This window comes from Rhinatrema bivittatum, chromosome 6 (genome assembly GCF_901001135.1).
Source record: "Rhinatrema bivittatum chromosome 6, aRhiBiv1.1, whole genome shotgun sequence".
In the NCBI taxonomy this organism is placed as follows: domain Eukaryota; kingdom Metazoa; phylum Chordata; class Amphibia; order Gymnophiona; family Rhinatrematidae; genus Rhinatrema; species Rhinatrema bivittatum.
This window is the reverse complement of record NC_042620.1, coordinates 71,827,018-71,849,239: the sequence shown is the minus strand read 5'-3', so window position 1 is coordinate 71,849,239 and position 22,222 is coordinate 71,827,018. Positions and strand designations below refer to the sequence as shown.

Here is a 22,222-nt window from a genome sequence, read left to right as displayed (position 1 = left end):
TAAGTTACTTGTAAACCGGCACGATGTGCAAACGGCTGCCGGTATATAAAATATTTAAATAAATAAATAAAATAAATAAATAAATGATTGACTGGTTGATGTGGAAAGCAGTCACCACCTTCGGCAGAAATTTTGGATGCATGTGCAGCACTACATGATCATGAAATAATTTCGTGTAGGGAGTGTTCAAAACTAGGGCCTGGATCTCACTGACCCTGCGAGCGAAAGTGATCGCCACCAGGAACATAACTTTCCAGGTGAGGAACTTCAGGTCACAAGATTTGAGAGGCTCAAACGGATGCCGCATAAGCCTCGACAGCCTCGCCAGGACAACGTTGAGATCCCATGGGGGTGCTGGTGGGTGAAGCGGGGGCTTCAGTTGAATCAGGCCCCTCATGAAATGCCCGATCAGTGGCTCGACTGAAATGGGTGCCTCAGCGACCCCCTGTTGGTAGGCGCTGAGCGCGCTGAGGTGTACTCGAACCAAGCTGGTTTGGAGGTCAGACTTGGACAGGTGCCACAGATAATCCAGCAGGCAGGTGAGCAGGTAGGAGAAAGGGTCCAGTCTGTGGCCCCCACACCAGGTGGAGAATCACTTCCACTTCGAGTTGTAAGATTTCTGAGTAGAAGGTTTCCGGGATTCAATCAAGACCCTGGAAACACCATCCAAGAGCTGTAAGGGCTGAAGGATCTTGTGCTCAACATCCACGCCGCGAGGGTGGAATAGGGGGGTTCGTGAACATGAGACCTTGTCCTCAGTGAAGGGAGAACACGTCACAGGCCGGATGGTCCTTCCCCGGAATCAGGAAGCAGAACATGCTCACCTTGTGATTGAGGGGAGAGGCGAACAGGTCCATGTCCAGCGTGCCCCAACAATGGAATAGGTTGGCTGCCACCACCGGGTTTGGCTGGAAGGATCGGCTGAGGCGGTCCGCCAGCATGTTCAGGTGGCCCGGCAGGCAGGTGGCCCAGACATACATTCCCCTGGAGAGGGCCCAATCCCAGACTTGTATCGCTTCCTGGCAGAGGGGGAAGGAGCCCTTGCCTCCCTGCTTGGTGATGTACCACATCACCACCTGGTTGTCCATTCTGATGAGGATGACCTTGGAGGACAGCCTGTCCTGGAAGGCCCACAAGGCGTACCAGATTGCCCGCAGCTCCAGGAAGTTTATCTGGCAGCGGGACTCGGCTGCAGTCCAGAGGCCCTGGGTATGCAGGCCGTCCATATGGGTTCCCCACTCCTGAGGCGAGGCATCGGTGGTGAGGGTCTTCTGGGGTGGCGCGGGCTGGAATGGGAGTCTGATTTTCATATTGGACAGGGCCTCCCACCAGGTCAAGGAGAGACGAAGAGGGTCCGTGACACAGTCACTGGAGCCTCCAGATTCTGGGATGCCTGCTGCCACTGGAACCGCAAGGCCCACTGCGGGTCCCTCATGTGGAGGCGGACCAAGGGGGTTCACATGGACCGAGGCCGCCATGTGGCCCAGCAGGCGGAGCAGCAGACGGGCCAGTCCCTTCTTTTTGTTGTGAACGAGGGCAGCCAGCGAGGAGAGGGTGACCGCTCAATCCCTGGGCAGAAAAGCTTTTGCTTGTGCCATATCCAACCTGGTGCCGATAAAGTCCAGTCATGGAGACGGATTGAGATGTGACTTGGGGAAGTTGATAATGAATCCCAAGGTCTGTTAGGTCTGAACCGTCAAGGCTAGAGCATTCACGGCCCCGGAGTGTGATTCGCTCCGGATCAGTCAATCGTCCATGTATGGAAAGACATGGACCGAGTGACACCTGAGGTAGGCAGCCACCACTGCCAAGCATTTCGTGAAGATGCGTAGGGCTGAAGCCAGCCCAAAGGGCAGTACTTTGTTCTGAAAATGTGCCATCCTGTGGTTGGGGACAATTGTTATATGGGTAGTAAGCCTCCTTTAAGTCGAGGGAGCAGAGCCAGTCTCCTCTTCAGTGGTCGAGGATGGGGCGTAAGCCACCATTTCTCTTCGGAATAAAGAAGTACCTCGAGTAGAAACCGTGGCCCCACTGCTCGCAGGGAACAGGGTCTAACGTATCTGCCGCTAGAAGGGTGGAAAGCTCTGATTGAAGAATGACCTGATGGGCGGGCGTACCTCACGATGGTCAAGGGGAAGCGGTCTCTGGGAGCCTGCTGAAGTTTAGGCGGTAGCCCTGGCAGACAATGGAGAGGACTCAATGGTCCGAAGTGATCGCCTCCCAGTAGCGGGAAAAGCAAAGAAGCCTGACACTGACTGGAGGATCAACCACCAGGGGAACCGGCGTTTGGCTCGTGCCCCCTCACTACCAGTCAAAAGCTGGCCAACGGAGCCTGTTGTGGGGGCTGGTTGGGCCCTCAGAACTCGCTGCTGCCAGTCACGGCCTCTGGGCCTGGACCGAGGTGGGTGATTATGGGCAGCTGGAGGGAAGTACTTCCTTGGCCGGTAGAAGGGCTTGCGAGAGCCTGGCCTGGAGGACTTCCTGACAGCAGAAGGGCCTTTGGGAGGGGCTGGCAGAGAGTTGCTGAAGAGTATCATGCTAATCTTTCAGCTGAGCCATGACCGCTTTCACCTTATCCATAAACAGGGTTCTTTCCTGTACAGGGGAGGTCGCAAGCCTGTTCTGAACCTCCGGTTGGAGATCGGAGGCCTGGAGCCAAGCCAGCCATATGGCGCCAAAGCCTCCGGCAGCTAGGTGGGCTGCGGTTTTCGAAGACGTCATAGGTAGACCTGACCTCGTGTCTACCCGCCTCAAGTCCCAGTGAGGCAATGGCTGCAAGGGACTCCTGCTGTTGCTGGGGAAGGCCCTCCGCAAACTCCTGGACCTGCTTCCATAGGCTGCAGTTGTATTGGGTCATGCACAGCTGGTAGGCTGCAATATGGGCCACCAGCATTGCCCCCTGGAACATTTTCCTCCCTATGCCATCGAGCTCCCTCTGTGTGTGCCCCAGAGGGGCAGAAGCGTGTGTCTGAGAATGCCTGGCTTTTTTTTTTTTTTTTTTTTAAGTGCGGACTCCACCACTGCAGTCTGGTGGGGTAAGTGCCACCATTCAAAGTCCACGGCCTGTTGAACCAGATAAGTCGTATCAGCTTTCCTGTTTACTGGGGGAACAGACACCAGGTGTTCCCACATATGGAGGAGGAGCTCTTTAAAGATGACATGGACCGGCACCGCCACAATCTCTTTTGGAGCGTCGATGAACTGAAGGACCTCCAGCATCTTGTGACGGGTATCCTCTTCAGACAGGAGCTGGAAGGGGATGGCTTCTGTTATGGCCCTTACAAAGCTGGTGAATGACAGGTCCTCGGGCGGAAAGAGACGCCGCTCCTCCGGTGGGGAAGGCTCAGAGAGAGGGGTCTTGGAGAAATCAGTGGATGTGTCCGAGGAGTCATCACCCCAATGGTCACAGGACCCCTCCTCCTCGCTAGGGTCCGGATGCTGAGGGCAGGGACCGGGACAGAAAGTAGGCCTGGGCCCCAAAGGCACCTAGGGCCATGGGGGTACTGACAGCATCGATGGACCCCCGGGCATTGAGGGGGGCTTTGGCTGTGGCACGCCGAGGAGAACTGGCGGTGGCTGGGGAACTGCAGGCATGGGCGCCCGGTCCCCGAGGTCTCATCCTCCTTGGAGGATCCGGGAATCGGGATTGCTCCGGTGGAGGGCATCGATGGCCGAGGAGGCATTGGAGGCCTCTCGGGCACCGATTGCGTTGATAGAGTACCAGGAAGGACGTCCAGATGCTCCAGCAGGGGCACAAGCAACGAAGGTGGAGGCTCGGGCACCGGTAGCTCGATGCTCTGAAGCGCTTTGAGAGCACCGCCGATTGCACCTGTGGTCCAACTCCTCCTGAAAGTCCTGGGTAGTAAGGACTGATGGAGGGGGATGAGGCGTCGCTGGCACAACCTCAGGGGTCATGAGGGGGCCCGGTGCCCAGCACAGTTGCCAGTGGGGAACATCTCGGGCTACCGGGGGCACCGGAGGATGGGGCCTCCGGTGGCTGGTGCCACTTCGATGGCGGCTCGGCAGTTGCCGATGTCGCTCCGGAACCATGTCAGGACGGTGACCGGTGTCTATGTTTCCAGTACTCGGCCCGGTCTTTCCCCGGCACCAAGGACGATGACGATCCTGAGGTTAGGGGGAGGGGAGAGACCATCGAGGATCGATCTCCCTCTCCTCTCTTAGGTGTACTGGAAAGCGGGACTGCCAGGGAAAGAGATGGGGATGGTTCCCTGCAGTCCTTAGGTGTGCAGGACACCAACGCCGAAGTGGAGGGTTTTGGAGAGCCAAAAAGCTTCTCCATTTTATCTATGTGCACAGGATGTCCTTTGGGGACCCTTGGACATCGTGTGAGGCCCCCAGGCAAAGTATACACACCTCATATGGATCCATAATGGACATGGTCCGCGGGCACTGGGGGCACTGTCGAAAACCTGACGACTCCATCGAAAAGAAGGCTGGCGCGTGGTCGATAACCAATGGAGACCCAAAGCGGGAGCTGGGAATCGACCGCGAAAAACGATGGCAAAAGCCACAGGTACTTACCAAAGGAACCGAATGCGAAGGGGGACCAGACGCAGAAAAAACCCTGAAAAACCCAGAAAAAATGCTTTCAAATGATTTCAGATTTTGAAATCTGGCACACATGTGCACGCGGTCATCAGATTTTATAACATGTGTGCGCCGGCCGTGCATGTTATAAAATAGGTGCGTCCATGTGCTTTTAAATTTGACCCCTAAATGTGAAGCTCAGGACAGCTCAGGACAGCGAAAACTTTAAAAGTAGAGATGTGAATCGTGTCCTCGATCGTCTTAACGATCGATTTCAGCTGGGAGGGGGAGGGAATCGTATTGTTGCCGTTTGGGGGGGTAAAATATCGTGATATATCGTTAAAATCGTTAAAACCAGCTAAAACCCACCCCCGACCCTTTAAATTAAATCCCCCACCCTCCCGAACCCCCGCCAAATGACTTAAATTACCTGGTGGTCCAGCGGCGGTCCGGAACGGCAGCGGTCCGGAACGGGCTCCTGCTACTGAATCTTGTTGTCTTCGGCCGGCGCCATTTTCCAAAATGGTGCCGAAAAATGGCGGCGGCCATAGACCAACAGGATTCGACAGCAGGAGGTCCTTCCGGACCCCCGCTGGACTTTTGGCAAGTCTTGTGGGGGTCAGGAGGCCCTCCCCAAGCTGGCCAAAAGTTCCTGGAGGTCCAGCGGGGGTCAGGGAGCGATTTCCCGCCGCGAATCGTTTTCCGTACGGAAAATGGCGCCGGCAGGAGATCGACTGCAGGAGGTCGTTCAGCGAGGGTTCCGGCGCCTCGCTGAACGACCTCCTGCAGTCGATCTCCTGCCGGCGCCATTTTCCGTACGGAAAACGATTCGCGGCGGGAAATCGCTCCCTGACCCCCGCTGGACCTCCAGGAACTTTTGGCCAGCTTGGGGGGGGGCCTCCTGACCCCCACAAGACTTGCCAAAAGTCCAGCGGGGGTCCGGAAGGACCTCCTGCCGTCGAATCCTGTTGGTCTATGGCCGCCGCCATTTTTCGGCGCCATTTTCCAAAATGGCGCCGGCCGAAGACAACAAGATTCAGTAGCAGGAGCCCGTTCCGGACCGCTGCCGTTCCGGACCACCAGGTAATTTAAGTCATTTGGGGGGGGGGGTTCGGGAGGGTGGGGGATTGAAGGAGGTAGGATTTGGCAAGGAAATGTTTAAGTTATTGGGGGGGGGTTCGGGAGGGTGGGGGATTTAATTTAAAGGGTCGGGGGTGGGTTTTAGCGGGTTTTAGTGTGCCGGCTCACGATTCTAACGATTTATAACGATAAATCGTTAGAATCTCTATTGTATTGTGTTCCATAACGGTTTAAGACGATATTAAAATTATCGGACGATAATTTTAATCGTCCTAAAACGATTCACATCCCTATTTAAAAGTACTCTATTTTCAAGAACATTTATCATTTGGGAACATGAGGTTTTCAAAAAGGAAATAATGAATTTGTCTAAAGTAGCTACTTCCCAAATTTCAAGGGCTTTTTTTTTTTAATTAATTATGCCACTGCCAAACGTTTTGGGGATCTAAGTGAACTCAAGCATTTTTGTTGTGTAAATCCTGAGCAGGCTGAGGACAGAACCCCTCCCCATCAAACAAAAATAAATTGGTCAACAGCACAAAAAATGTGACATTTGGAAATAAGGCGACATTGTAAAGTGTAATGTGACAAAAACTGACACACGTCAGCTACAAAGCACATGGTGTGCAACAAATCAGACAGTCATTCCAGTTTATAGTGTGGTGTGTCTTATTTCCAGGTCTTCTGGCACTAATTCTCTTGGTACTGGAGGAAACGAGAAGACAGACATGCAATGAGTGCAAAGTCAGATAGGTCAGTGGTACTGACAACAACAGTGAGATCTGTTCTTTAGCTGGTGAACATCTCTTTTTTTTGATAATTGATAATTTCATTTTTCAATTTACAGGACCAGCATCCAGCTGGAAATTGTTGAGATCCATTAGGAATTCAAAATACATCACAAGAAACAAAGATTAAAATTTGGGCACAACAAATTTCTCCTTTAAACTACTAAGAAATCATATCTTTGTAATATGCAGCAGTAAATGTACTCAATGAATTGAATAACTGATATTTATTACTGGCAGAAACAGCTGTTTTCTTGTACCTCAATAAGCTGGGATGCATAACAGTCAAAACCAGACAATGATAGGGTCATTGTCAAATACAAATATCATTTTGTTGTTTCCAATCTAATAGTGCCTAGTAAAATTAATCATGTAACTTTTGTGTGCAGTAGATAAATGTTGTGAAGAAAACCACCAACAGCAGTCACCAAACATCTGGGATGCTGTGTGTGCTCTTTTCTTCTCTACTCACAAGTTACACTTTCTGAGTAGTTTGTATAGCAATTCTTTCACTTGCAAAGTTTCAAATTAAATACTAACAGGTCAGTCCCATAATACCTTACAAAGTAGGAACATTAGTCAAGACAGTCTAATTCTACCACAAAATATGTAGATTTCAATTTTCCCATTTATAATTAATTTTACAGATTCAATAAAAAAACAAATGAGAAATCAACATCTATTTCTGAAATTTTTTTAAGAATAAAAACTGATTTTTCTGCAGTTAATTCTTTTTTCTTTTCCATTGACTGGTTTGGTTCATAAAAATGCTTTAAAAAGATCCCAGTCTATTCTGGACAAAAGCAGATTATTAGTGTCCCAATAAATATGGGAACAAATACAAGAACTCTGGCTAAAACAGAGGCAGATTGGCCTATTGGGGCTTCGGGCATGCCCTGGTGGGCCGGTCAGGCCAGTCACGTGGCTGCGGGGCTAACTCGTGAGGGCTTCCTGCACTGGGTATATTCCTCGAGACTCAGCCACAGCTTCTGCCTATCTACTTTTAAGCCCAATTTAGCCTAACAATTCCTCTGAGGGAGTCTTTTGCTCCGCTAGGTCCCTCTTTCCCTGTGAACGGAAGAGTAGGCTGGTATGGCAGCTAGGCCCATGCAGCAGTTGAATTGTCTGGGTCTGTATGGCCGAAAAGAGAAAGCAGTTGTCTGCCTGGCCCCATGGCCAAAAAGAGAAGATGACTGTCAGCTGGGCCATGTGGCAAAAAAAGAGGCCGCATGGCTGAAGAGGCCCCTGTCAGTCAGGCAATGCAGAGGAAAAGAAGAAGCTGCTGTCAGTTTATGACAACACTTTGCATCAGAGGCACATTATTCTTTCAAGCAAACATGAAAAAAATACTAATTTATTGATAAGAGATACATCAACATAGAAAAGAGAACCAGATCATTAGAAATGCAGATGCATTGTTACAGTTTGATATAGGGATGAGCACAGAAAAAAAAAAATTGATGTGCATGTAAAGTCTGCAAACATACGCGCGTGAAGAGTATTTTAAAACCTATGCGTATACTTTATATAATAGCGCATAACTTTGCGCGGCGACATACGTGCGTTTATGGGCGCACGTGCAGCCCTTTTAAAATCATAAGAGCACAAAATATGTAGATTTTAATCTTCTCATTTATAATTAATTTTACAGATTCAAGATAAAACAAATGAAAAATCAACATCTGTTTCTGAAAATGTTTTAAGAATAAAAACTGATTTTTCTGCAGTTAATTCTTTTTTCTTTTTCATTGACTGGTTTGGTTCATAAAAATGCTTTAAAAAGATCACAGTCTATTCTGGACAAAAGTAGATTATCAGTGTCCCAACAAATATGGAAACAAACAAATAAATAAATAAATAGAATTCTGGCTAAAAGGACACTTTCAGGGTTGGTAAAATGGGTATTTGAAATCTTTAGAGTCCTGTTGCATCACTTTATAACAATTAATGTTGGTGTAACAGCAGAGATCTGTTAACTTAAGAAACAAGGTGGACCTACCTTGCTGAGTCAGTTCATTCCACAACTGCACTCTGTTACTTAATTTTGCAAGTATTTCCTAGTGCATGATTGTGGTTACAATCAGATATCAGTGGCTTGGCTCTAAAACTTTCAAATTTCCATTTTTTTTTTTAAACAACATTGTCTATTTAAATTTGGTACGGTAACTTTTAAACAGCCGTGCAGGCACACATGTATGCGCGTAGGGGGCATTCCATGAAGTTAGCAAGTAGCACATTTAAGACTAATCAGAGAAAATTCTTTTTCACTGAACGCACAATTAAACTCTGGAATTTGTTGCCAGAGGATGTGGTTAGTGCAATTACTGTAGCTGGGTTCCAAAAAGATTTGGATAAGTTCTTGGAGGAGAAGTCCATTAACAGCTATTAATCAAGTTTACTTAGGGAATAGCCACTGCTATTAATTGCATCAGTAGCATGGGATCTTCTTGGTATTTGGGTACTTGCCAGGTTCTTGTGGCCTGGTTTGGCCTCTGTTGGAAACAGGAGGCTGGGCTTGATGGACCCTCGGTCTGACCCAGCATGGAAATTCGTATGTATGCAGGCTTGCGGCAATGGACCCAGCCATTTTATACCATATGCATGAATATTGCGAATGTTATAAAATCGGCAGTACATGTGTATATATGGGCACAATTTTATATGGATGTGCGCATGGGGGATTTTGATAGGCACACGAGCCGACGCAAATTCCCGTTTCCCCAGTTTGTTCCGGTAAAGGTTAGGACTTTCTAACCTCCCTAGCTAGATACATCCCTTTCACCCCATTATTCCCGATCCTTTAAAACCCCACTGACTAGCCCTGATATTTAATTTTAAAACTTACACGCCATCCATAGCAGAAGTAAAGTTACGCGGTAAGAGATCCTGGCACACGCTTGTGCATGTAAATACTTATGGCAGACTTCATGTTCAGACCCGGACCTCCTGTGTCCCACCCAGACCCTGCCCCTTTGTTTGCCTTTTCGATTTGTACATGTACTGGGAGATATACGTGTACTTGGGCGCTTCTTAAAATTCATGGAGCGTGCACCCGCCCAAGACTTTCGTGTATCTCCCAGCTTTAAGCACATGTAGGGCTTTTAAAATTCACCTTAATGATTTTATTTTTTAAAAATTTTCAGTGGGGGATTCCCAACCATTAAAATGTAAAAAATAAATAAATAAATAAATAAATAAATAAAAATTAAATTCCTACTTGGAAGACAATATTTTTTTTATATTTATGTATTTAACAGATTTTCATATTCCAGTTTCACATTATTGTTTACTATTATAAACTATTCCTCCTTACATATGTTCTTTTAGTTAAATAAATGTTGCATTTTTTAACCTCACATATAAAACAAAGATACTTGGTAGTTTTTTGTTTTTGTTTTTTTTATGGGAAGAGAGAGGGGGATAGAGAGAGAAAAGATAGCAAATTGGAAATGGTAGATGCTATTGGGGATAATTTTATAATAGCCTTCTCCATGAAGTTAGCAAATAGCACATTTAAGACTAATTGGAGAAATTTCTTTTTCACTCAATGCACAATTAAGCTCTGGAATTTGATGCCAGAGGATGTGGTTAGTGCAGTTAGTGTAGCTGGGTTTAAAAAAGGTTTGGATAAGTTCTTGGAGAAGCCCATTAACTGCTATTAATCAAACTGACTTAGGGAATGGCCTCTGCTATTACTGGCATCAGTAGTGTGGGATGTTCTTGGTGCTTGGGTACTTGCCCAGGTTCCTGAGGTCTGGTTTGGCCACTGTTGGAAACAGGATGCTGGGCTTCATGGACCGTTGGTCTGACCCAGTATGGCAATTTCTTATGTTCTTATGTTGAAATATATACCTAAGTTGTACTAATTTGTAAGCCACCCAGAATGGTAGATTATAAATTTTAAAAATAAATAAATACAATTTTCAAAATGGTCTCATGTGCGCAAGTCCTCTTAGTAAATTAGCCCACCAAATTTATCCACACACCTAAGACAATTTCTGCGGGCAAAACACTGACTTGCAGACCTGCCTTTGAAGATTATCCTCCAGTTTGAAAGCACAACTGGTAGAGCTGCGGTTTCTTTCCAGTTCTGCTCTACAGTTCTATTAAGGCAAACTTTCAAGCCTAACCTTTCTCAGAGAGAAAAATGGCTTGCATGAATTAAAATCATAAGGAATGTGGACAATGCTTTATTCCTTGGTGTGTCTGCAACACTGGATGTGGAACTGGAAGGCAATTTTAGAACAACTTGTAAGTATGGCTGTACAAATTTTCATTACCATGCAACTTTCTCATTATAGTAATAGCCCCATAATTTTACTTTAACAAATAACGATTACAGAAATTTGATTATTTTAACAATTCGCATGTGAGAGTTTGTACTGTGTTAAGGGAATTACCTTGCTTATTGAACTGCATCCTTATTTTAGCAAAGTGCTGTTGGGTAATTGCAATATATTTTATCCTAAATGTCAGTTAAATTGACCCCAATTATTTTAGGAGTTGGCAACAGAAACAGTTTCATATTCCAGTGTGTCTGATATTTCGCCATGTTATTAGACATTTTATAGAGAATAAAAGATGAAATGCCATACATTACAGGACTGTAACTGCTTTGAGTGGTTCAAGCAAAGTCATTATCATGTTTGCAGTCTAATGAAAGTCACTAAAATTAGAGTGAGCAATGAGAGGATTCCTGTTATGGATAGTGCTTTATCTCTTATCATAATATAGCAGCCTCAATTAAATAGGATCGGGGAACAGGACCAAGAAAAGAAATTAGTTAGATGGTCAACCCTCTTAATGTGGGTCATACCTGAAAAACAATACAAACACAAAAGGAGCAGTGAGCTAACTGTAGCCATCTCTTAGTTACAAATGAAACTACGCATCATTAATGAAACAGAGGATTTTGGCCCTATAAGTTACTAGATTTCACCTTGGAGTACCTTATTGCACTAATAATTTTTATAGAAACACCACCCCCTATTTTCTTTCCTCGCTCTCTTCAAGGCAACATAGGTGCCCTTATTGACCAAGGGCTGGAGGGAAACTCACTTCTGAGACTGAATCTCTCAGTGTCTCCCACCTCGGGTTCTAACCACAGCATTTTCAGATGGCACCTAAATTCTGCCACAATATGTGTCTCCTGCACTACAGTACAGAGTACTATGGCTGAGCCAAATTGTTTGTTTATTTAGGCATGTTTATGGCACATTATGTATATATAGGTATAAGTCGATCTCTCAAAGAGCTTGCATTCTAAGTGGGTGCTTGAGGCAATAGGAGAGAAAGTGACTTGCCCAAGTCACAAGAAGTGTCATAGCAGAAAAATAATTTGATTTCTGGTTTCCATACTCCTAGTAATACACAAAAGAAAGTCAAAACTCCCAAATTATGATAAAAACAGCAATATATAAATGGGGACAAGATGAGTTAAATTCAACAGAATCTGGTTGATCACAAAAACTTCTATCTAATCACAACTAAAGGAAGGTGTCAGCAAGCCTGATAGCATGTCCTGTTGTAGTATGCTAGAACCGCCCAGACAATTTAATCATCCACCTTCAAGATAATTTTTTTAAAGAGTTTTTTTTTTAGAAAAGCATATAAAACAAATAGGCATATCAGTTCAAAGTGTTAATGTATAACGAACCCAACAGCACAACCGGTGTTTTGCTAAGAATAGCTTCCTCAGGGGTAAACTGAAATTTGTAAGGCAGACCCTTGAGACACTCCTGTGAGACCATATGTCCTGCTATGAATGCTAACAGTTGCAATGGATTATACATTTTAGGCTTGCTGACACCTTCCTTTAGTTGTGATTAGATTGAAGCTTTTGCGATTGACCAGATTCTATTGAATTTAACTCATCTTATCCCCATTTATACACTGGTGTGTTCCATATTCCTAGACCATTACTCTAACTAGTAAGTTACTCCCTTTCTCTTTATAACTTTTATTTCAGCCCCTTATAAGAATAACCCAAGAATGATGATGTACATGTGCTTTCAATATCAGATAAGTCTTCAAGGGTGGTCATGATCACCTGTGAAGAAGGAATCTATATGATTTTGAAAACTCCTATGAACCATCATCTTAAGAATAAAAGGGATCACAGCGTGGAAAAAAATTCATTTATTTTTACAGGACCAATAAGATGATAGAACTCTATAGTAGATAATACATTCAAATCGTTGGCCCAGTGTGCTGCGGCGATCAAAAAAGCAAACAGAAATGTTAGGAATTATTAGGAAGGGAATGGAAAATAAAACGGAGGATGTCATAATGCCTCTGTATTGCTCCATGGTGAGACTGCACCTTGAATACTGTGTGCAATTCTGGTCACTGCATTTCAAAAAGGATATTGCTGCACTGGAGAAAGTGCAGAGAAGGGCGACCAAAACGATATGGGGCATGGAATGGCTGCCCTATGAGGAAAGGCTAAAGAGGTTAGGGCTGTTCAGTTTGGAGAAGAGACAACTGAGGAGGGATATGATAGAAGTCTACAAAATCATGAAAGGACTTGAAGTTAATGTAAATTGGTTATTTACTCTCTCAAATAACTGAAGGACCAGGGGGCACTCCATGAAGTTAGCAAGTAGCTCTTTTAAAACAAATCGAAAAAAACTCTTTTTCACTCAGCACATAGTTAAATTCTGGAATTCACTGCCAGGGGATGTGGTTTTAGCAGTTAGTGTTACTGGGTTTAAAAAAGGTTTGGATAAGTTCCTAGAGGTTAAATCCATAAACTGCTATTATGGTAATTAATAAGCAATAGTAGCTTGTGATCTATCTGATATTTGGGTACTTGCCAGGTACATGTGACTTGGCTTGGCCACTGTTGGAAAGAGGATACTGGGCTTGATGGACCCTTGGTCTGACCCAGTATAGCATTTCTTATGTTCTTATGTATTTTGGTCCCTTTTAATTATTTACTCAAATGAACGGTTATATAAAGGCACATTTATTCATTTATTTATTTAGGGGGCAATTTTCTGTAAGATGACTAGGTGAAAGGCACCTGCGCAATTTGCAGTGAATTTTCGAAGGGAAACTACCTAGATAGTTTTTCTTTGAAAATCCGCTTAATACTTGATGTGGGTATAGAAGTGCCCACATAACTCCTACCTTCTATTTATTAGGTAGGACAGATAGGGGCAAAACTATCAGGGTCATTCTTCAAAATGCGTTATGGTGTTAACGCACGCGATAATGCGTTAATTATGCCATAATGCATTCACTAATAAAGGTAGTGCACTGCGCAAATGCAAATTTTGGGAAGTGGCAGCTATAAGCATTTCAAATTTTCACTTGCAACACCATAATGGTTGCATTTGTAATGTACAAATGCATTCTAAACAGAATGCTGGCCTCTTTTTGGCTAAATTAATTTATTATAATAATTTCACAGTAAGTGTTTGTTAGACCCTATAAAGAGTAAAAAAAAAAAAATCACTATACTAGATAATGCTTATATGAAAACTTATTTTAAGAGCAAATAAAGGCAACTAGCTGAAGAGCTGAAAATAGATCTTTCATCTTAATAGTTTGCATTGAGCACCAGTAAAGAAACTGCTGCAAAACAGTAACAAAGATCTAGAGACAATAGGACTGTCTTTTTGGTATCTGAGGGTATTCTCCAAAACAATTTGCATAAATATGCATTACTTGTTAGTAAAGCAAGTAGACTGAATATTTGTTTCAGGGAAACATACTCCCAGGAATCTGATCCATGTGGGACTGTGACTGGCATTCTGACAAAAGTCTACATGGTATTCCCAGTCCCAAAGTTACCAAAATAAGAAAGATGCATCCAAAGGCCGAAAATGTAAAGGTAATTGCAGATCAGGGGAAACTATGCTCAAACCCATTAAATGTTTGGTAGATTGAAATGTTTTCCAAATGACGTAATGTATGGTATTAATATATCACACAAATGCAAAGAATATCAAGTGTCCAAATTAATTTTTCTTTTACCTATATAATGCATGTATACATTAGGCTTGATTGACCATCATAATAGGTGTAATCGTATAGCTTGGTTACACTTTAATACTCCACCTTCTGTTTAATCATTGGTCAATGTATTTTCCTCATGTGAATACCACCTCTGTTGTGCTCTTTAAATTTTCTCATAATTTTACAATACTGAATCATATCGTTACTTAGCTTAATGAATGAAAGCCAAATTGTCCAAATAAAATGGCTCGGTAGACTCTGCCATTCTGCCCACTCTGCCCGACAAGGGACCATAAGAACATAAGAACATTATTTCACCCGTACTGTTCTTCAACTTACAAACATGATGGCGTACCAGCGTTTGTAAGTTGAAGAACAGTGTGGGTGAAATAACTGAGCCCAAGAAAAAGGATTTTCAACATCCGAAACATGGTCCCATGTCGGGCAGAGCGGGCAGAATGGCAGAGTCTACCAGGCCATTTTATTTGGACAATTTGGCTTTCATTCATTAAGCTAAGTAACGATATGATTCAGTAATGTAAAATTACAAGAAAATTTAAAGAGCACAACAGAGGTGATATTCACATGAGGAAAATACATTGACCAATGATTAAACAGAAGGTGGAGTATTAAAGTGTAACCAAGCTATACGATAACACCTATTATGATGGTCAATCAAGCCTAATGTATACATGCAATATATAGGTTCTTGGTAAAATAAAAATTAATTTGGACACTATTGGTATTCTTTGCATTTGTGGGTCACTGTTTACCAACGGTCCAACACAAAATTATTAACAATTAAAGGACTGTGGTTCTAGTATTGGTATTAATATATGACATTATGCACACATTTTTCTTTTATTAATGTGGCGAACCCTTGGGTCAGCCACTAGATGGCCCTAGGTCCTTCCTTAGAATCTACATCTCTGTGAGCCTTCCATCAATTTCAGCCCCTCCTAACCTGGAGGGCTCTGATTGGTTGCCTGATCCTATTTAGTGAAGCAATTTTAATGTTCAGTATGGTCATTTTGAGTTAGCTTCAGAGCAGTAAGGATGCAGTTTTCCTATTCTCTTGTGAAGTCTCCCATCCTCATCATGAACTTTATTTTTGAAGAGGTTCCTCTCTTTGCACACCCTGCCAGAAGGTTGTCCCCTATTTGTAGTGAGGTAGATTTTTGCCAGATCAACTTTCAGGACTCCCGTGAAGGGGTTGAAGACCTGTAAGCCTCACTCTACTCTCTAGCGGGCCGATAAAGTTTGCGGGAGAACAGGCGAGCGCCCACTCTCCCAGCGCGCGCACAGGCCAGTGTCCTGTGTGCGCGATTCAGAAACTAAAATATTTAAAGTAGGGCCCGCGGTAAAAAGAGGCGCTAGGGTCACTAGCGCGTCCCTAGCACCTCTTTTTCGACAGGAGTGGCGGCTGTCAGCGGGTTTGACAGCCGACACTCAATTTTGCCGGCGTCTGTTCTCGAGCCCGCTGACAGCCACAGGTTCGGAAACCGGACGCCGGCAAAATTGAGCGTCTGGTTTTCAACCCGCAGGCTGCTTTAAAATTTTTTACTTTTTTTTTTTTTTTTTTTTTTTTAACTTTTGGGACCTCTGACTTAATATCGCCATGATATTAAGTCGGAGGGTGCCCAGAAAAGCAGGTTTTTACTGCTTTTCTGTGCACTTCCCTGGTGCCGGCAGAAATTAACGCCTACCTTTGGGTAGGCGCTAATTTCTTAAAAGTAAAATGTGCGGCTTGGCTGCACATTTTACTTAGTGAATCGCGCGGGAATGACTAATAGGGCCATCAACATGCATTTGCATGTTGCGGGCGCTATTAGTCTCGGGGGGGGGGGGGGGGGTTTGGACGTGCGTTTTCGACGTGCTATTACCCCTTACTGAATAAATGGTAAAGCTAGCGCGTCGAAAACACGCGTCCAAATGCTGGTTAACAGTACAGTGTGCTCCGGTGGAGCACACTGTACTGTATCGGCCTGTAGGTGAGGCAAGCACCAGTTACAGTACCATAGTGTGAGATTTTTGATGGCCAAGATTTATCTTGATTTTTTCCAGAAGAGACAGCTGCTTAAACATTGCACCCTTTGGAGAAGGTTCCTCCCAGACACAAAGGACATGGGCTAAAAGCCTATGAGCCCTAATCTATTCCCTACATGGGGCAAGCACCAGTGATAGTAAAGCAGCAGTCACCAAAAGATTTTTTTTTTTTTTTTTTTTTTTTTACAGAAAGCAAGTATTCATGTACTATTTGTGGAAATGTTATTTGATTCACCCCTCCCTACTAGGATTCCAGGGCTGGGATAGCCTGGTTCCCCATTCCTAATACTTTTCCTGCAAGAGAAGTCATTCACACCAAGACTGAGAAGGACAAAGATTTTTGGAGTTTCCTAACTGGATCTCCACCCTATGGGACCTGGACAGGCTGGGTGACCGTGAATAATCTGCACTCAGGTACGCCTTTTCGTGTTTGAAAGGACCTCTCCAATAGGATTCCTGTTTGGCCCATTGGGAAAGCTTTGTGAAGTTTAAAACCACCATGTGATGCTTTACACACATACCTGAGATAAAGGACACCTACCCAAAAGAAGAAAATTACCTCTGTACATCAGTCAGCTGTAACTTCACATTTATGAAAAAATGGACTTTAAATTAATTGTTAAGGAATCAAGAAACATTTAACGTAACACCCAGTGCCTTGTCCTGCCTGGTTTGTCCCAGCATCTCACCCTATGGGTTGCAGCATCTAACAGAGAACACAGAAAGGAACACATCACTGCCTGGGCCATAAGCGAGAACTTCCCCCCACAAAAAGGATCCATCCTTGGGGCTGAGAGTCGTGTATGGGAGGAGTGCTAGCTGGATGTATACCCTGAAGAGTAAAAATAAGTTTGTATGCCCTTGGGACTTAACCCCCCCCCCCCCCCAAATCAAGGGTTACATTAAAATGATATTTTTTTATGTGTAAGGATGTATGCAAATATATTTTGATATTTATCATTAGATAGACATTTAACATGACAACATTTCAATAACTGTTTGCATTTGATAGAAGACTTGGCGTGTCTCCTATCTTCATTCTTTTTAATAAACAGTTTCTACATAATATGACACCATGATTAGACTGAAATGCCTTTATCGCTGCACAGCAATAACATATGTCATTGTAAACCCAAGGAAATAACTTTTTACTAAAAAGTATTTTTTCTAAAAATTCAGGGCTTTCTTCTCAGTGTCACATTTTCAGCAGTCCTTTAATGCCCTTCTGATATATTTATTTATTTATTTAATTTAGAAACTTTTATATACCGGTATTAGTGGGGACATCATACCGGTTCACATTCTAACAAAAAGGCTTGAAATACATATCAACAGGGAAGGAGAACTGGGAGGGGGGTTAACCAATAGTTTAAAAACAAGAACAAGATCAATTTACAGTATAATTAGCTCCTTAATATAAGGAATGGGAGGTCACCAAGGGGTGGTGTGAGAAATTGTGTGTAGGGGAGGAACTATTCTGAATAAACTTGGTTGAACAGTAGAGTTTTTAGTTTCTTTTTAAATTTGATCACACATGGTTCAAGGCACATGTGGACGGGTAGGGAGTTCCAGAGAGCAGGACCAGCAATAGAAAGGGCGCGGTCGCGGGTGGAGGAGAGATGAGCTGTTTTGAGGGAGGGTACATGTAGGGTACCTTTGCTGGCAGATCTGGTGGCTCGAGTAGACTTGGGGGGCATTGAAGGGAAGGTCAAGCCAGTTGGAATTGTGGGTGTAGATAGACTTGTGTACTATGGTGAGGGTTTTGTAATGTATGCGGGAGCGGATGGGGAGCCAATGTAGATCTTTGAGGATAGGGGTAATGTGTTCATGTTTGCGTGTGTTATTGATAAGTCTTGCTGTAGCATTTTGCAACATTTGGAGAGGTTTTATCGTAGACATGGGGAGCCCTAGGAGGAGTGCGTTGCAGTAATCTAGTTTGGAGGTGATGGTGGCTTGGATCACTGTGTGGAGATCTTGGGTGTATAGTAGGGGTCGGAGTTTTTTGAGAACGTTGAGTTTGAAGAAACCTGCTTTGAGAATGGAATTGATGTAAGGTTTCATGCTTAGTTCGTGGTCAAGAAGAACTCAGAGGTCCCTAACAGATGGTTGTGCTGTGAGAAGGTTGAGTTTGGAGTCATTAGACGGGGGGGGGGGGGGGGGGGGGGGGGGGGGAGGGGAGGGGTTGCGAGGAGATGAGTAGGAGTTCGGTTTTATTAGTGTTAAGGGCAAGGTGAAGGTTAGTGAGGAGGGAGTTGATGGCTGCAAGGCAGTTTTCCCAGTGCTCTAGGGCTTCAGAGATGGAGTTGTGGATGGGAATGATGATCTGAACATCATCAGCGTAGAGATAGAACTTGAGCTTAAGGTCGGAGAGGAGCTGGCAGAGAGGGGTGAGGTAAACATTGAACAGGGTTGAGGAAAGTGATGAGCCTTGCGGGACTCCTTGTTGTAAAGGGTGTGAGGCAGATAGGTTGTTTCCAATTTTAACAGAGAACTTTCTGTTCGAGAGATAAGATTGGAACCAGGCGAGGGCTAGTCCTGAGATGCCAATGCTTTCTAGCTGTGTCAGGAGGTGGTGATGGCTGATGGTATCGAAGGCGGCCGAAATATCGAGAAGGGCAAGGAGGTAGCTGTGGCCTTGGCCCAGGCCTCTGAGGAGATGGTCGGAAAGGGAGAGGAGTAGAGATTCGGTATTAAAGTGTTTCCTGAAGCCAAATTGGGAAACATGGAGGATTGCATGATTTTCGAGGTAATCCATGAGTTGAGAATTGACAACTTTTTCCATCAGCTTGGAAATAAAAGGGAGGTTGGAGATTGGGCCTAAGGAGGGTTTCTTAAGGAGGGGTTTGACAACTGCGTGCTTGAGTGAACCTGGGAACATCCATGGGCGAGGGAGCAGTTGATAATATCAGCTATGGCTCTGGCTATAATGTTAGGGATGGCTATTAGGGCTTTAGTAGGGATGGTGTCGGGGTGAGAGGCAGGCTTAAGTTTTTGAAGAAGACTTGCGATTTCTTTAGAGGAAGTGAAGTCAAGTGCGGCCATTGTGGGTTGGGAGGGTGAGGGGACAGAGGGTAGGTTGGTGGGGGAACAATTATTGGAGGGGGGAAATCTGGAGAGGAGGTTGGAGATTTTACTTTGGAAGTAATTGGCCAGTTCTTCACATTTGGATGCAGCCTCGGTGTCTGGTATAGTGGGGGGAATAGAAGTGGTGAGACTTGCGACATAGGAGAAAAGCACTTTGGGGTTGAATTTGTAGTCATGGATTTTTTTTGCATAGAAGTCTCGCTTGTGTTTGAGGGTAGCGAGTCTGTATTTGTGTATGGCTGTTTTATAGCTGGAGGAGTGTTGCGGGGTTGGGTCCTTGCACCATTTTCTTTCTTTTTGTCTGAGATTGCTTTTTAGGGTTTTTAGCTCTGGGGTGTACCAGGGCTTTGAGAGTTTCGAAGAGGTATTTATGACTCGTTTGGAGAGTGGGCATAGCTTATTGGCAATGACTTCTGTAAGGCTATTCCAGGATGCTAAAGCTGAGTCAGGGTCTGAGCAGACTAGACTCGGTAGGGAAGACGATAATGCGTCTGCTAGTTTGTCGCTGGGGCAGGTTTTTCTAGATATTATGGTGGTGCAGGGGGTGTTGTTACTTGGGAGGGGGCTTTTGGTGGAGAGTCTGCCTTCTATGAGGCAGTGGTCGGACCATGGTACTGGGGTGCAAGTGGGTGTGTTAGTGGTGAGGAAGTCAGAGTTGATAAACATCAGGTCCAACGTATGACCGGCTTTGTGAGTTGGAGATGCTATGATTTGTCGGAAGCCTATGGCAAGGAGGGATTGAATGAGGGTTTCGCATGATGCAGTGTGGGGGAGAGAATTGACATGGAGATTAAAGTCTCTGAGGATAATGGAGGGGGTATCGGTTTTTATCCATTCAACAATAAATTCAATTAGGGGAGAGGGGTTAGACTCGAGGATGGTAGGGGGCGCGTAGACTAGACAGATTTGCAGGGCAGCTGCCCTAAAGAGACCTATTTCGAGTTTGGGTGGGGCGGCTATGCTGATGGGTTTAAGGTTTAAGTATTTCTTGGCTGCTAGGAGGAGTCCTCCTCTTTTTTTGGGTCGGTGGATAGGGAAGATGTCGTAGGAAGTTGAGGGGAGTTGGTTGATGAGGATGGTGTCTGAGTCTTTGAGCCATGTTTCCGTGACAGCGCATATGTCAAGTGTGCAGTTAAGAAGGTCATTTAGAATGGGTGTCTTTTTGCATAGGGATTGTGCGTTGATGAGTATTATGGAGAGGGTGGTGAGACCGAGGAGTTGGGTCAAGGGAGAGGTGAGGATGGGGATTAGGGATTTGCGAAAGGGGGGTGGGTGGCGGAGAAGAGGGGGAGGGGGAGGTAGTCTGGAGAGAGGGTGGTGGATACAAGGGATTGGGTAAGAAGCCATTTGGGACAGCCAGTAGTAGGCAGTGTGGTGTGCAGAGAGGGGGTGCTTCTGAGGGAGGGTTGCAGTGGAGGATATGGGGTGTGAAGGGGGAGGGCTGTGGAAAGGGTGCAGTATGGTGCAGCAAATGATATACAGTGCAGCAAATGACATACAGTGATTTAAAATACGTATAGCAGCAAGGTAAAAAGAGCAGACAGGGCTCTTTGAGTTGCTCACCGAGTGGCGAGAGGCAGTGTTGAGAACTGGTAGTAGGAGCAGTTTGTGAAGGAGAGGGTCCCGTCGAGAGTCTGTTCTGTCTGTTGATGCGAGGATCTTTGTTGGAGATTCGATACGGGTGTTAGGAAGTGGTGCTCACTAAGGGGTGCACCAAGGGGCATGCCCCTTAGGTCGCGCTCCTTCGTGCGTGCGACGCCCGGTGCGCAGGCGCTGCGAAGGGTAGGCCGGATTTAAAGGCCTTTTTCCTTCCCCCCTCCCAGGCGCTGATGTCAGCGCGGCTCCTGACCTGGGATTGGCTCCGAGGGGTTGCGAGGGCGGGAGCTCAGGGAGGGTCGTCCGTGCGGTCTCAGCGTGGTTTCGGCGGTCGGCGGCTTGCTCGACGGTCCGGAGGGCCACGGGGCTTGAGGATGCTGGTAGGCAGGCAGGATCGGTGGTGGCCGGTGAAAGGCCGGCCACCACCGATGAACACAGAGCGAAAGGCTCTTGGATGAGTGCAATAGATGGGTAGGGTCAGCAGTTTGGCGTACTTTGCATACGCCAGAGAATAAGCAGTTATCTGGAATATGCAAAGCACTATTAAACTGCACAACCTTTATTTATGTATGTAATATACCAAAGTATGTATTGACCTAAAGTATGAATGTTATTTTTGTAAACCGTTGTGATCTTCGCTTGGAACAACAGTATATAAAATAACTAACTAAATATATAAAAATATTTACTAACAATATTTCCTTTCCAAGGAAAACTCTCAGCTCCTGTGAGTTTGAGGGGCAAGAAGTGGGTTAGGGAATCAAACCTAGCAATTCAAGTTGGGCTAACACCACCCTATTTATTGACTCAACCTAACCTACAGGGCTGGACTGAGAGTAAGAGAAATGGGACCAGAGAGGGACCTATGGTCAAGTTGCCACCTGGGCTCCAAGGTACCTTTAATTTGTCTATCTGAAAGATTGTTTTTCTGTGTTGGTTTGATTTTTACAGTGTACAATAAACTAGTTTTAGTTAAAGTGTCTGATATCAGATTGTGTGTTTATTTACTTTATAAAGTTTTGATTTCTTTAGCTAGTCTTTTGCACATTCACTATTTTTTCCACTCAATTTGTTTCTTCTGTTCTTATTTCTTGCACAATGTGCAAAGTGTAAAGAAT

General features: G+C 44.9%; 1 protein-coding gene across 6 annotated transcripts in view; it reads right to left on the bottom strand.

Annotated features, from left to right (window-relative positions):
• MBD5 (methyl-CpG binding domain protein 5) overlaps positions 1–22,222 on the bottom strand; it is a 600,490-nt gene that overhangs the window by 9,536 nt on the left and 568,732 nt on the right. The gene's annotated exons all lie outside the window — the stretch shown is intronic.